Below are 14570 nucleotides of genomic sequence, written 5' to 3' on the forward strand. Positions count from 1 at the left end.
GAATAAGGGTGAAAAAGTGAAATGCTGCATTAATATTATCATCATTATTGTTTAAATGGATTATAATTGCTTTACAATGATGTGTTAGTTTCTGCTTACAATGAAGTGAATCAGCTATATCTATGCATATATCCCCACCCTCTTGGACCTCCCTCCCATGTCCCTCCCATCCCGCCCAACTAGGTCATCACAGAGCCCCGAGCTGAGCTCCTTGTGCTATAGTGCAGGCTCCCTCTAGCTATTTATATTATGTATCTATCTTATTTATGTCAAACTTGATCTCCCAATTCATCTTACCCTCCCCTTCCCCCCAATCCTGTGTCCACACATTTGCGTCACTGTTCTGCCCTCGAACAGTAGTTTGATTTCACATACTCCTTGATAGGGGCTTCCCTATAGCTTAGATGGTAAAGAATCCACCTGCAATGCAGGAGACCTGGATTTGATTCCTGGGTCAGGAAGATCCCCTGTAGAAGGGAATGGCAACCCACTCTGAGCTTCCCTAGTGGCTCAGAGGGTAAAGCGTCTGCCTTCAAGGCAGGTAGACCTGGGTTCGACCCCTGGATCAGGAAGATCCTCTGGAGAAGGAAATGGCAACCCACTCCAGTACCTTTGCCCGGAAAATCCCATCGACGGAGGAGCCCAGTAGGCTACAGTCCATGGGGTCGCAAAGAGTCGGATACGACTGAGCGATTTCACTTTTCCAGTATTCTTGCCTGGAGGAATCTCACGGACAAAGGAGCCTGGCGGGCTACAGTCCACAGGGTCGCAAAGAGTCAGACATGACTGAGCGACCAACACTACTCCTCCTCCTCCTTGACAGTCTCAGAAAGCTCCACACCTGAAGAACAGCTAGTCTAGATACTAGATAGCATCTTATATTTGTGTAGTACTGAAGAAAGTAGGGAAAACCACTAGACCATTCAGGTATGACCTAAATCAAGTCCCTTATGATTATACAGTGGAAGTGAGAAACAGATTTAAGGGACTAGATCTGATAGATAGAGTGCCTGATGAACTATGCACGGAGGTTCGTGACATTGTACAGGAGACAGGGATCAAGATCATCCCCATGGAAAAGAAATGCAAAAAGCAACATGGCTGTCTGGGGAGGCCTTACAAATAGCTGTGAAAAGAAGAGAAGCGAAAAGCAAAGGAGAAAAGGAAAGATATAAGCATCTGAATGCAGAGTTCCAAAGAATAGCAAGAAGAGATAAGAAAGCCTTCTTCAGCGATCAATGCAAAGAAATAGAGGAAAACAACAGAATGGGAAAGACTAGAGAGCTCTTCAAGAAAATTAGAGATACCAAGGGAACATTTCATGCAAAGATGGGCTCGATAAAGGACAGAAATGGTATGGACTTAACAGAAGCAGAAGATATTAAGAAGAGGTGGCAAGAATACACAGAAGAACTGTACAAAAAAGATCTTCACGACCCAGATAATCATGATGATGTGATCACTAATTTAGAGCCAGACATCTTGGAATGTGAAGTCAAGTGGGCCTTAGAAAGCATCACTACGAACAAAGCTAGTGGAGGTGATGGAATTCCAGCTGAGCTATTTCAAATCCTGAAAGATGATGCTGTGAAAGTGCTGCACTCAATATGCCAGCAAATTTGGAAAACTCAGCAGTGGCCACAGGACTGGAAAAGGTCAGTTTTCATTCCAATTCCAAAGAAAGGCAATGCCAAAGAATGCTCCAAATACCGCACAATTGCACTCATCTCACACGTTAGCAAAGTAATGCTCAAAATTCTCCAAGCCAGGCTTCAGCAATACATGAACCATGAACTTCCAGATGTTCAAGCTAGTTTTAGAAAAGGCAGAGGAACCAGAGATCAAATTGTCAACATCCACTGGATCATCAAAAAAGCCAGAGAGTTCCAGAAAAAAACATCTATTTCTGCTTTATTGACTATGCCAAAGCCTTTGACTGTGTGGATCACAATAAACTGTGGGAAATTCTGAAAGAGATGGGAATATCAGACCACCTGACCTGCCTCTTGAGAAATCTGTATGCAGGTCAGGAAGCAACAGCTAGAACTGGACATGGAACAACAGACTGGTTTCAAATGGGAAAAAGAGTATGCCAAGGCTGTATGTTGTCACCCTGCTTATTTAACTTATATGCAGAGTACATCATGAGAAACACTGGGCTGGAAGAAGCACAAGCTGGAATCAAGATTGCCGGGAGAAATATCAATAACCTCAGATATGCAGATGACACCACCCTTATGGCAGGAAGTGAAGAGGAACTCAAAAGCCTCTTGATGAAAGTGAAAGAGGAGAGTGAAAAAGTTGACTTAAAGCTCAACATTCAGAAAACGAAGATCATGGCATCTGGTCCCATCACTTCATGGGAAATAGATGGAGAAACAGTGGAAACAGTGTCAGACTTTATCTTTTTGGGCTCCAAAATCATTGCAGATGATGACTGCAGCCATGAAATTAAAAGACACTTACTCCTTGGAAGAAAAGTTATGACTAACCTAGATAGCATATTCAAAAGCAGAGACATTACTTTGCCGACTAAGGTCCATCTAGTCAAGGCTATGGTTTTTCCAGTGGTCATGTTGGATGTGAGAGTTGGACTGTGAAGAAAGCTGAGCACCAAAGAATTGATGCTTTTGAACTGTAGTGTTGGAGAAGACTCTTGAAAGTCCCTTGGACTGCAAGGAGATCCAACAAGTCCATTCTAAAGGAGATCAGCCCTGGGTGTTCTTTGGAAGGAATGACGCTAAAGCTGAAACTCCAGTACTTTGGCCATCTGACGCAAAGAGTTGACTCATTGGAAAAGACTCTGATGTTGGGAGGGATTGGGGGCAGGAGGAGAAGGGGACGACATAGAATGAGATGGCTGGATGGCATCACCGACTTGATGGATGTGAGTTTGAGTGAACTCCAGGAATTGGTGATGGATAGGAAGGCCTGGCGTGCTGCGATTCATGGGGTGGCAAAGAGTCAGACACGACTGAGTGACTGAACTGAACTGAACTGTATAGTTTATGAAGTGCCTTGAATCAGGAAAAGTATTTTCATTCTCATTTAATAGCTTTAAAGCACACTGCTGGGAATTCCCTTATGGTCCGGTGGTTAGGACTCTGCACTTTTACTGCTAAGGGTGTGGGTTCAGTCACTGGTAGGGGAACTAAGATCCCTCAGGCAACAAAAAAGCAAAGAAAAGCACACCCCTGTGGAGCAAGGGAGGGACTAGGCTGGTCTGTCTCTCAAGATGAAATGCTGAGGTGGTACCCTGAGATCCTTCGCTTCCATGACTGCACTCCCCAAGCTTCAAGTGATTCTTGGGACTTGCTCTCTGCTCTAACACTTGGCATTCTGCTTTTGGCTTTCTCTCTGCCAGGAGCCAGATCAGGTTCATCCTGTGCCTAAGGAAGCTGTAGAGCTTTCTGGGAGGAGTTAAAGGCAAGCACATCAGATGCTCAGATTTCTACTTGAGGGATACTAATGTAACAATCAGATAAATATGGGGGGGGGGTCTACCTAGAAGGCAGAGATAGTGGGACCTGAGTATTTCAATTTTACTATCATACCTTCTCAGTCAGTTTTCAGCGTAGGCAACAGAAATCTTTCTAGGTGTTTAGGACAGTGAAAGTGAAAGTATTTACTGCTGAGTTGTGTCCGACTGTTTGCGACTCCATGGAGTGTAGCCCTCTGGGCTCCTCTGTCCATGGGATTCTCCAGGCAGGAATACTGGAGTGAATAGCCATTCCCTTCTCCAGGGGATCTTCCCAACCCAGGGACAGAACCTGTGTCTCCTGCACTGCAGGCAGATTCTTTACCACTAGCGCCAATTAGTTTCAGCAAATTGAATGCTTACAAAATCATTGAAAATCTGGAGAAGAGAGAATCAGAGGTCAACTCAGGAATGACTAATTTTAAGAATGTATCTCTATAAGTAAGACTCAGGGGTCAGGGGGTCAGAAAGCTAGAATTGAGTAACTCTGCCTTAGTGGACACTGTGGCAGCCATTGCCTTTCCAGTTCATGAAGCTGGCGACTGGAAGCAGCAAGATTGCTGCAGGAGAAGTCCAGGTCTCCAGTGATGACCCTACTGGCCAGTAGAAATGGCCAGAGCAGGAAAATGGTCTCTTCCTCATTTCCATCTTATAAATCTTACCCAAGTGCATCTAATTGGGAATACCTAAATTTCATCCAAAATCTGAGTTGTAAGGGAGCCTGAGAAACACCATCTTAACATTCCCACTTCTGCAACACGGGAAGTCTCACTAGGAGAAAGTGGAAATGGATGTTGAACCCAAATGAACATACTCTACAAACACAAAATTTTCTGACTATGTCTTGCTTGGAATGTGAGCTCCGTGAAGGGGGAGGTTTTTCTCTCAAGTTTTTTCTGCTGTGTCCTCAGAGTCTAGAATTTACAGAGTAGTTACTAAATAAACAGGCAGATACACATCAAAATGAATGTTTCCTCAGGAGCTCCTTGAGTGAACATCAGGAAGCTAACCATAGTACCAAGAGGTCCAAGTAACTGTGACAATGTCTAGGGGCTCGGTTGCATTCCCTGAATCTAGATGAGCTTTATGATTGCTTTGACCAACGGATACAAGTGATGCTGTGTCAGTTACCAGGCTGGCCTTAGAGGACTAGCAGCTTTCCAGACCTATCTCTGCCATGTAAAAAGTTCAGCTACCCTGATGGAGAGACCATGTGGAGAGGCTCTGACACTACACGGAGGGCAGCTCTACCCAGGCACTCCCACCAAGTGCCAGGCATATGAGTAAGGCTACGTTGGGCCCTCTAGACCAACATGCCAGTTACAACGTCATCAACTAACTCTGACTGATGCCATATAGAAGAAAGGAATCATCCGACTCAGGCCTGCCCAAATTCCTGACTCAAAACTTGTGAGATGTGATACAGTGGTTGTTTTAAACCACGAGTTTTGGAATAGCTTGTTACATAGAAATAGAAAAACCGGAATACACTTCAAGTGTGATCTTAATGAATACATAGCTGCCTGCAGTAAGGATGAAGAAAATGCTCCATTCACTTTGCTGCCAACATCTTGGCTCCCTGTGCACTAATGACAAATAGAAATACGGAGACAGAGATTTAGACGAGAAAGAGTAGCTATATTTCTTTGCCAGGCGAAGAGCGAATACAGCAAGCTAGCACCTCAAGAACTGTGCCCTACTCTCTTCCCTGCAGAACAGGGAGATAGTCTCAAAAGTAGGTGGAAAGTCTCAAAGCAATGAAGGTCTTGCATTTCTTGCATCCTGCAAATTTACACCCAAAGCTGGCATCAAAGCTGGCATCAAGTGGCTCAGCAACCTGGTCTTGTGTCCCTGAGGTTTTCAGCCTATGACCTTCTTTCTGAAATGCAGAATGCTGCAAGGGAGAGTGGTGGTGATGGTGGTGGGTTAGTTGCTAATTCGTGCCCGGCTCTTTGTGACCCCATGTAGCCTGTAGCCTGTCAGGCCCCTCTGTCCGTGGAATTTTTCAGGCAAGAATACTGGAGTGGGTTGCCATTTCCTTCTGCAGCGAGTCTTCTCAACCCAGGGATCAAATCCGTGTCTCCTGCATTGGCAGTTGGATTCTTTACCACTGAGACACCAGGGATTTCCCACAAAGGAGAGTAGGCGGAGGAGAATGCCGGGTGCAGAGTATAATTCATAAGGAGTGAGAGAGTAATTAGTTTTATGAAGGACAAGTCTAGCTACAAGTGGATTTTAGTGGTAACAGCTGAAGAATAACCAAGATTTGTTTAACTCGTCCAGGGTTGTTCATGCTGTTTCCCTAGCCTGTTCATTGTTTCTTTATTTTGCTTATTAGAAAAATCTCATTTCCATTTTTGCTGCAGCACACTCCCCACTGCTAGTTCACTCCCTTCATTTCAATGGAGAAAGGGAATCAAGCATTGTTCTCATCTGGCTGAGGACAAAGCTTCAGTTTTATTCCATTTGACAAACACCAGTTGTCTGGCCCAGGGCACATCTATCTCCTACTTCAAAATCTCATGTAGATTTCCAGGGCTGTAGTTTAAATTCTGCCTGGTGAGGTGTCCTGAAACACCTGAGCTTTGTTCAAGAATCATTCTCTGTAGTGCAACAGATCCTGAGTGTTTCCAAATGATAATGATTTATTGGGGAGAAATATGAACAATAATAGTAACCATGTGGAAAAGATGTCTGTGGTTAAACTGAAGATAATATGCGCAGGAGGCTGGAAATGCTTTGCTCTAAAGATAGCAAAGGTTACTGCATATCTTGGAAATGTGAATTTATCCCACTCCAAAGGCTTCTTACCTGTGTAAATTTGGACAAAACTGTGCAAACGACTCTAATAATGTTCATTCAGGGCCAAGTAGACATAAAATGACCCACATCATTATTACAGTAATGACTAGATTACTGTAGATTTCTTTTTAAAATTTAATTGTTGTAGTAAAAACATATAAAATTTACCAGCTAAGCCATTTTAAGGGCTTCGCCAGTGGCTCAGTGGGAAAGAATCCACCTGCCCATGCAGGAAGCCAAAGAGATGTGGATTCAGTCCCTGCGATGGGAAGATTTCCTGGAGAAGGAAGAGGCAACCCACTCCAATATTCTTACCTGGAAAATTCCATGGACAGAGGAGCCTGGTGGGGTACAGACCAGGGGGTCACAAAGAGTTGGACACAACTGAAGCACACACACAAAACCATTTTAAGTGTGCTGTTCAGTGTACACTTAACAGTTGTTTGAAGTATACTGATGTTTTTGTGAAACAGGACTCCTAAATCTTTTTATCTTACAGATTTGAAACTCTGTACCCATTAAATAATTCCCCTTTGTTCCCTCCCTCCAGCCACTGGTATATTTAGGCATTTGACTACTTTAGATACTTTAGATAAGTGGAATCACATAGTTTGTTCTTTTTGAAGAACAACTTGACTAACATTTCACTTAGCATAATGGCCTCAAAGTTCAGCCATATTATAGCATGTGACAGAATTTCCTTCCTTTTTAAGGTTGCAGAGTATTCTAAAGTATGCACATACCATATTTTGCATATCCATTCATCTGTCAGTGGATATTTGGGTTGCTTCCACCTCTTGGCTATTGTGAATAGTGCTGCTATAAACACGAGTGTGCCAGTATCACTTTGAGACTGTGCTTTCAGTTCTTTTGGCATATACTCAGATGTAAGATTGCTGGATCATATAGTAGTTTGATGTTTAATTTTTTGAGGACTGGATATACTGTTTTCATTACAGTTGCACCATTTTGCAATCCCATCAACTATAGATTGCTTTTAGAGGCTCAACTATCATGTACGCAATCAGGTATTGCCTGAAGCACAATAGAGAAATAAACAGAAATAAAACCTAGACTATTATCCTCTAAGATCAACCAGGAGGGTTTAAGTTGATAACTATTCAAAACACTGATTCATTATGTCTTTTTTAATGGAAATATATAATTTAGATACCTTATTTTTAGATAGTTTTAGTGTAATTAGGTTTGTGTTTTGATTTCAATTGGCTTTTGTTTAGAAAGACACGGCTATAATACTTTTGGACTGTTTTAATAGCCTTTCTTTTGTGTTAAAATACGAATGAAATATTTCCAAATCTACAGAAAGAGTATAGCAAATATCTAAATAGTTATAACTAGGCTTGAACAAAGCCATATTTTTTATCTAGTTCTTGAGATCTGTCCCCAGGAGTAGTAGAGTAGGGCAGGAAATACAACTCAACGAACATATCCTGTCTTGCTGACCATCACAGCAAGTAAAATTGTCTGAAGTCAGAGAAAAGAAACTTGTAAGTAAATGAATCCATACTTGCTTTGGCTGTTATTTGAGAGGTATCATGGACTCTGAAGTCCTGCAGACCTGGACTAAACTCCTGGGTTTGCTTCTTGCCAGTTGGGTGGTCTTGAGCAAGTTGTTTAACCTACCCCTGCCTCAGTTTCCTCATCTATAAAATGGAGATGATCATAGTATTTTACAAGATCACCGGCAGGATTTAAAAGAGAAACAGGAGTATTTATATTTACTGTGTATGGTAAGTAACACATAGTAAAGCTTCAATAACTATTAGTAAATATTTGTTTTATTTATTGAGCACCTACTATATGCCATGAATCTTTCCCAGCATCAGGGTCTTTTCCAATGAGTCAGCTCTGGGCAAAAGAAGGAGGCGGTAGAGGTCAGATAGCATTACCGACTCAATGGACATGAATTTGAGCAAACTCTGGGAGATAGTAGAAGAACAGAGGAGCCTGGCATGCTGCAGGCTATGAGGTTGAAAAGAGTGGGACACAACTTAGTGACTGAACAACAAGTCACACTTCTAGTGCTGTGCTGAGAATTCAGCAGTGAATAAGGGTGAAAAAAGACCCCTGAGGAGCTTACTTTCCAGTGACAGACAATAAATAAACAAGGTCATTTCAGACTGCGAAAGGGACCATGGAGAAAAGATAAGGTATGGGAAGGGAATGCAGGAGCTGCTTCAGCAGGAAGAAGGGGTCATGGTTGCCAGGGAGGGGGGGACAGGCTGGAGTAGGAGCTGTATGAAACTTTCAGAGGTGTTATTTCACCGAGAGAAACAGAAGGAACCATTCATGGAAGGTTCGGAGAAGAGTGTTGGAGAGAATAGGAATAGTATTTGTTTAGACCCTGAGGCAAGAAGGCTAGTTTTGTACAAGAAGCAGAAAGAAGAGCGGGATGGCTGTATGTGAGGGTTGTTGCTGTTGCTCAGTTGTTAAGTCGTGTCTGACTCTACAACCCCATGGATGCCACACTCCTCTGTCCTCCACTATCTCCCAGAGTTTGGAAGTGGAAATTCAAGAGTAAGGGAGGCTGGAAATGACATCTGAGAGTTAGGAAGGGAAGGCCCATAGGGCCATGCAGACCATAGTAAAGAGCTTGGACCTTATTCTTAGGGGACTATGAAGACATTGGAGGGTTTTTATTAATAGTAGGTCCAGCACTCTTTGCTCTGGGGAGTAGTTGGTGTGCTTTCCGATAGCTATGTTTTAGAGTTGCGTGGTGCATGTATGCTCAATCATGTCTGACTCTTCACAACCCTATGGGCTATAGCTCCCCAGGTTCCTCTGTCCATGGCATTCTCCAGGCAAAGACACTGGAGTGGTTGCCATTTCCTCCTCCAGGGGATCCTCCCGACCCAAGGATCAAACTCCAATCTCCTGCATCTCCTTGCACTGGCAAGTGGATTCTTTTCTACTGAGCCACCTGGGAAGCCCCAAGTTTTGGAGTTATGTGTAAATATATGCTTTAGGAAGAACTTCTCTGGGAATACCACGTTGGTTACTCATGGGCTCCCCCCTGGTGGAGCTGGTGGCTCAGCTTGTATGGTTTTGGATGAGCAAAAGCAAAGTAAATGAGCAATCTGTCCTTTAAGTCAACAAACATTTACTGGGTGCCCTCAACATGCAAAATTCTCTTCTGGTGCTGGTGTTTCTTCTGAAATACATCTGTGAACAAAACAGGAGCTCACATTCTGGTGAGAGGAGAATGGGGAGAGGGAGACTGAGGGGTGGGAGTAGAGATGTTAAGCCAAATTCACTAGCAAATTGATAGACAGGATAACTGTTATAGAATAATTAAGTGAGGGAACTGGGCTAGGAAGTTCAGGAAGGATGGTAATGCTTCAATTTTAAATACAGTGTCTGGGAAAGTTTTCATTTAGAGGATGACATCTGAACAAAGATGTAAAGGTAGCGAAAGTGTGAATGATGCTGTTATCTGGAGGAAGAGCATTCTAGGCAGAGGGATCAGCAAGCACAAAGACCCAGAGTGTATGTGCAGATTAGAGAAATAGCAAAGAGGCCAGGGTGTCTTGAGAGGAGGGATAATGGAGAAAGTCAGAGATAAGGTTACTTGTACTGGGCAGTGTCAAATCTTGAGGGTCCTCTCAGCTTATATAAGGATTTCGGTTTTCACTTTAAAATAGGGATCCACTGCAGGAGGGACCTGGTATGATTAAGGCTTTAACAGAAGCCCACTGCTGCTGTGTTAATAGATCCTGGAAGGCCAAGGGTATAAAAACAGCAAATGGTCACATATTGACTGTAGCTTGTACCAACAGAGGCAGGAAATAGTCTGAATCTGGACAGATTTTTAAGACAAATTTTGCAGAATTTACAGATGAATTAGGTGTGGGGTGTGAGAGACAGGAGTCAAGGATCTTGGTAAATGACATGCCTTAGTAAATTGCCATAGGAAAAGAGATCAAAGAAGATACAGCCAAAAAACGTAGGGAAAAAGTAGTTCAGACATGCACGTAATAGTACTTATAGTGCTTAATTCTTCCGGACTTTGTATTATTTATGAAATTTTTAAAACTTGTAACTTGCGATTTCTTTTCTCACATTGAACATTCATTTTTTATACCTAACATTGTTATTTGCAATTGTGGATTTTCCTAAAGAGAGTCCTCCAATTGAATAAACTTCAGTTCAGTCGCTCAGTCGTGTCCAACTCTTTGCGACCCCATGAATTGCAGCACGCCAGGCCTCCCTGTCCATCACCATCTCCCAGAGGTCACTCAAACTCATGTCCATCAAGTCGGTGATGCCATCCAGCCATCTCATCCTATGTCGTCCCCTTCTCCTCCTGCCCCCAATCCCTCCCAACATCAGAGTCTTTTCCAATGAGTCAGCTCTTCAAATGAGGTGACCAAAGTGTTGGAGTTTCACCTTTAGCGTCATTCCTTCCAAAGAACACCCAGGGCTGATCTCCTTCAGAATGGACTGGTTCCATCTCCTTGCAGTCCAAGGGACTCACAAGAGTCTTCTCCAACACCACAGTTCAAAAGCATCAATTCTTCAGTTCACAGTTCAATTCTTTAGTGCTCAGCTTTCTTCACAGTCCAACTCTCACATCCATACATGACCACTGGAAAAACCATAGCCTTGACTAGACGGACCTTTGTTGGCAAAGTAATGTCTCTGCTTTTGAATATGCTATCTAGGTTGGTCATAACTTTCCTTCCAAGGAGTAAGGGTCTTTTAATTTCATGGCTGCAGTCACCATCTGCAGTGATTTTGGAGCCCAAAAAGATAAAGTCTGACACTGTTTCCACTGTTTCCCCATCTATTTCCCCTGAAGTGATGGGACCAGATGCCATGATCTTCGTTTTCTGAATGTTGAGCTTTAAGCCAGCTTTTTCACTCTCCTCTTTCACTTTCATCAGGCCCCAACAAAACCTGAAATTAACCGTGCTCCTTGCCCATGATGGGGTAGTAATTTAAAGTTAACGAAGCATGTAAAAATTTTGTTTCTGATAAATTACATAAAATATTGTGCACAAAATAGAAATGAATTGTAACCTCAATACAATATTATTAATAAACTGATACTGGTTGGTCTAGCCTCAAAAGTGCCTTCCAGAACTTCCCAGACATTCTTCCTCCCACAGTTTTTCTAAATCTATCAAATACATCCAATATTTCACGTTCGTTTTAAAGACAGAGGGATTGCACGCATTTTAAAAGATCTTCTTGAAACCTGAGCGCTGAGTTTTTTCTTTTAAGCCTGCAGTTTGTGCCTCAGTGGTACCTTGGTCTGGGAGCTGCATGAACCAGCCTATCCACACACCAAACACCACCGAGACGCCGGGCGGGGCGTAACCAGGGGCGGGGTTCCCAGGACGGCCGGGTGGGAGGAGTCTAGGCGTTTTCCCCGCCCCGCCTCCTGAGGCCTGACACATGCGCCCGAAAGCTTCTGGTGGAACGAGGTATGGATTGTGTGATGACCCTGACCGCCGACTTCCGGTTCCTGGGGATGCGCATCCGGGTCACACTAACGCCGCCGTTTCCTCCAGCCGCTTGGTATTCCTGTGTGTTTGGACCAGTCCCCATGTCCTCCTCTGGGGCCTCTGCAGCCTTTGGGTGAGTCTCCGCTGGCGACAGGGTCTGAGTGCAGCCGGTCGAGTAACAGCCTGTAGAGGGACGGTCAAGACTTGTGTCCCGGTCCCTGTGGGCGGGGGTTCTCTTTGCCTGTCCCTTGTCCCTGCAGAGCCTCCTGAGCTCATTTCGTTCCTTTCTCCCACGCCGGCCTCGCCTCTTTCACCTCAGTTTCAGCCTGTGTCGTCGCTGCTCACTTCTCGCCTTACTTTTTTCCCTCCGCCTCATCCGCCTTTTAAAGACCTTGGTTTTCTTGCCTTTTGCTTCAGTGCTTCCCTGAGGCACTGCCCATATTCACTTCGCACTTCTCCTCCCCTACCTGTGGTCTCAGGATCTTGCTGTGTTTTCACTCAGCAGGGCGGCCCACCTCCTCGTTGTGCTCACCTTACTCCAACTGCGAAACTGAGCCTCTCTCAAGGGTCCTGGGTCTAGTTCCGCAACTTTCTTCACCCTTGACGCCTAGCTCCTCCCGGGACGAGTAGGTGACATTTGTGTTTCGCTTGGGGTTCTCCCGCCTTTTCTTAGCTAGAGAAGGTCTTTGCCTAAGTCACCATCTGGGCAGATTTACCCGGCCCGGGGGAAGTTTTCCTTAAGGCGCTAGGTTGAATTGAACTCCGGTAGCTTCCGTAGTTAGGAAACAACAAAGGCGTTCCCGGTTCTTCGCTGGAGCACAGTATAGGGGGCTTCGCTAAAGCAGGCTAACAGGTGGCAAGCACGCGGAACTGCTGGCAGTAGGGCTTGTGTAATCTTGTTAATCGACAGGTCATCAGGACGTCCTGTCATTTTCGTGTTCTCTATCCCATGAGAATGGATATGTACAGCTGAGGCAAAAATGCGGATGTTTTTAGACGATCGGCTCTGTTTTCTGTACGAACTTTACTTATAGAACAATTGCTGTGACGGAGGACAGAGTTTCTTGGGAGATTATTAGCCCCAGATTTATAAGTTTATTGCCAAAAATTTGAGTGTGCTGTTACTCAAAAGTTTTATGCTTAAGAGTTCATTATAGTAATTTCAGAGTACCTTTTCTTTTGTTGAACTCAGCGTGCATATATCTGTCTGTTGTATATTGTCTCTTCATTTTTACCTTATTGACGAGTTTTCGGTTTTTCTTCTTGTTTCTTCATAAACCGGACATTACAGTATTTGATTACTTAGCCTGTTCTTCTGACTATTTTTTCTTTACTGTTTTCACCATAAACCATCTAATTGGCTAAACTGTTTCAGCCTTAGAACCATCTTTTTCTCATTTTTGAGGCTAAAGTTTCTTGTAAATTTCTTAAATGACTCCGTAGGCTCTTAGTCATCTCTGAATTGAAGGGTTGGTTTTAATAATAATTGTGTGGTGTTTTCCAAAATTTGTTGTCTGAGGTATGTTTTGAGACAGAGTTGGATAATTTTTATTTTTGTCTTTCTAGTGTTTCTATAATGTCTCACACTTGATTGTAAATGTTTTTGTGTCATCAGTTTCTGTACTCATGTAAATTGTGCTCTCAAGTTTAGTACTTCAGCAAACAGAATAAATACAGCATTTAGCATCTGCTTTTCTTTTGACTAAGTTGTAGAAAAGTGTCCCTCATTATATGAGACATATGCAAGCATAGCATAGGCCTTGGCTTATTCCAAAATTGGGCTGATCCCTTAAGCTATTTTTAGCAAAAGACTTTGGAGCTTGGCCATATTCGTCCTAGAAGCCACAGAGAACGACCCTTCTGGTTGGCTTGCAGGACTTTTTTAAATACTGCGGAAAGCTCTTTTGAAAGCTCCTTACTGCTACCTCCTCCGCAGCACCTAACACTGGAAAACTCTAGCTTCTGTTCAATCTGACCTCATCATTTCCCAGTCCTTAAAATCTAACCCCAGTGAGTCTGGTCTGACACTCTGTGTTTCCTTATCTCCAGGATGGTGGGCTCTTTTTTCTTTTGTACACACACATACCCATATTTGGATTGATGCAAGGCTCTCTCAACCTTTTTCATTTCTGAACTTTTTACATCTTCAGCATGTCTTGAGTTTAAAACCTTAATAGTTTACTGTAGTTTACAGCTGGAGGGAACCATAGAGTTCAAACTTACCCTTCATTTTACAAAATAAGGAAATTAGGGTTTATTGGTGATGTTTTTTCCAAGTTCATTTTTCACAAAAGAAGTCCTCTTCAAGCAACTAGAGAAATGGGTTTTAGTTCTATCAAAGCTGTAAGCTGGAGAGCACAATATTGTATTTAGTGATTAATTTCAGTAAATTTATGTTGTAAGAATAAAAGTTTGGGGATAAGAAATATACGATGTGGAATTTAAAATTCAAAGTGAAAGTTGCTATGTTGTGTCCAATTCTTTGCGACCCCATGGACTATACAGTCCATGGAATCCTCCAGGCCAGAATGCTGGAGTGGGTAGCCTTTCCCTTCTCCAGGAGATCTTCCCAACCCAGGGATCGAACCAGGTCTCCCACATGGCAGGTGGATTCCTTACCAGCTGAGCCACAAAACTGAAGACCTAAGTCATTTTGCCTTCAAAGAGAGACTTCAGAAAGAAACTGTGTTGTATTGAAGTAGAGGTTGAAAAGTCTTAGGAAGTCTCTTTCTCTCTTTTCTTCTAAAATCACTTTGGCTTATTATGATATAAATTCTGCATGAAAGCCCTTACATGAAACAAACATCCTGTGGTCTCATTGG

The 14570-nt window shown here is 43.2% G+C and overlaps 1 protein-coding gene across 2 annotated transcripts in view; it reads left to right on the plus strand.

The window, feature by feature from the left end:
• Positions 1 to 11798: 11798 nt before the first annotated feature.
• EYA3 (EYA transcriptional coactivator and phosphatase 3) overlaps positions 11799 to 14570 on the plus strand; it is a 94980-nt gene continuing 92208 nt past the window's right edge. For both annotated transcript variants that reach the window (XM_052657934.1, XM_052657941.1), the window contains exon 1: positions 11799 to 11881. The gene's annotated coding sequence lies outside the window, so the exon portion shown is untranslated. The remainder of the gene's footprint in view (positions 11882 to 14570) is intronic.

The sequence above is a fragment of the Budorcas taxicolor genome, chromosome 2 (assembly GCF_023091745.1).
Source record: "Budorcas taxicolor isolate Tak-1 chromosome 2, Takin1.1, whole genome shotgun sequence".
Taxonomy (NCBI): domain Eukaryota; kingdom Metazoa; phylum Chordata; class Mammalia; order Artiodactyla; family Bovidae; genus Budorcas; species Budorcas taxicolor.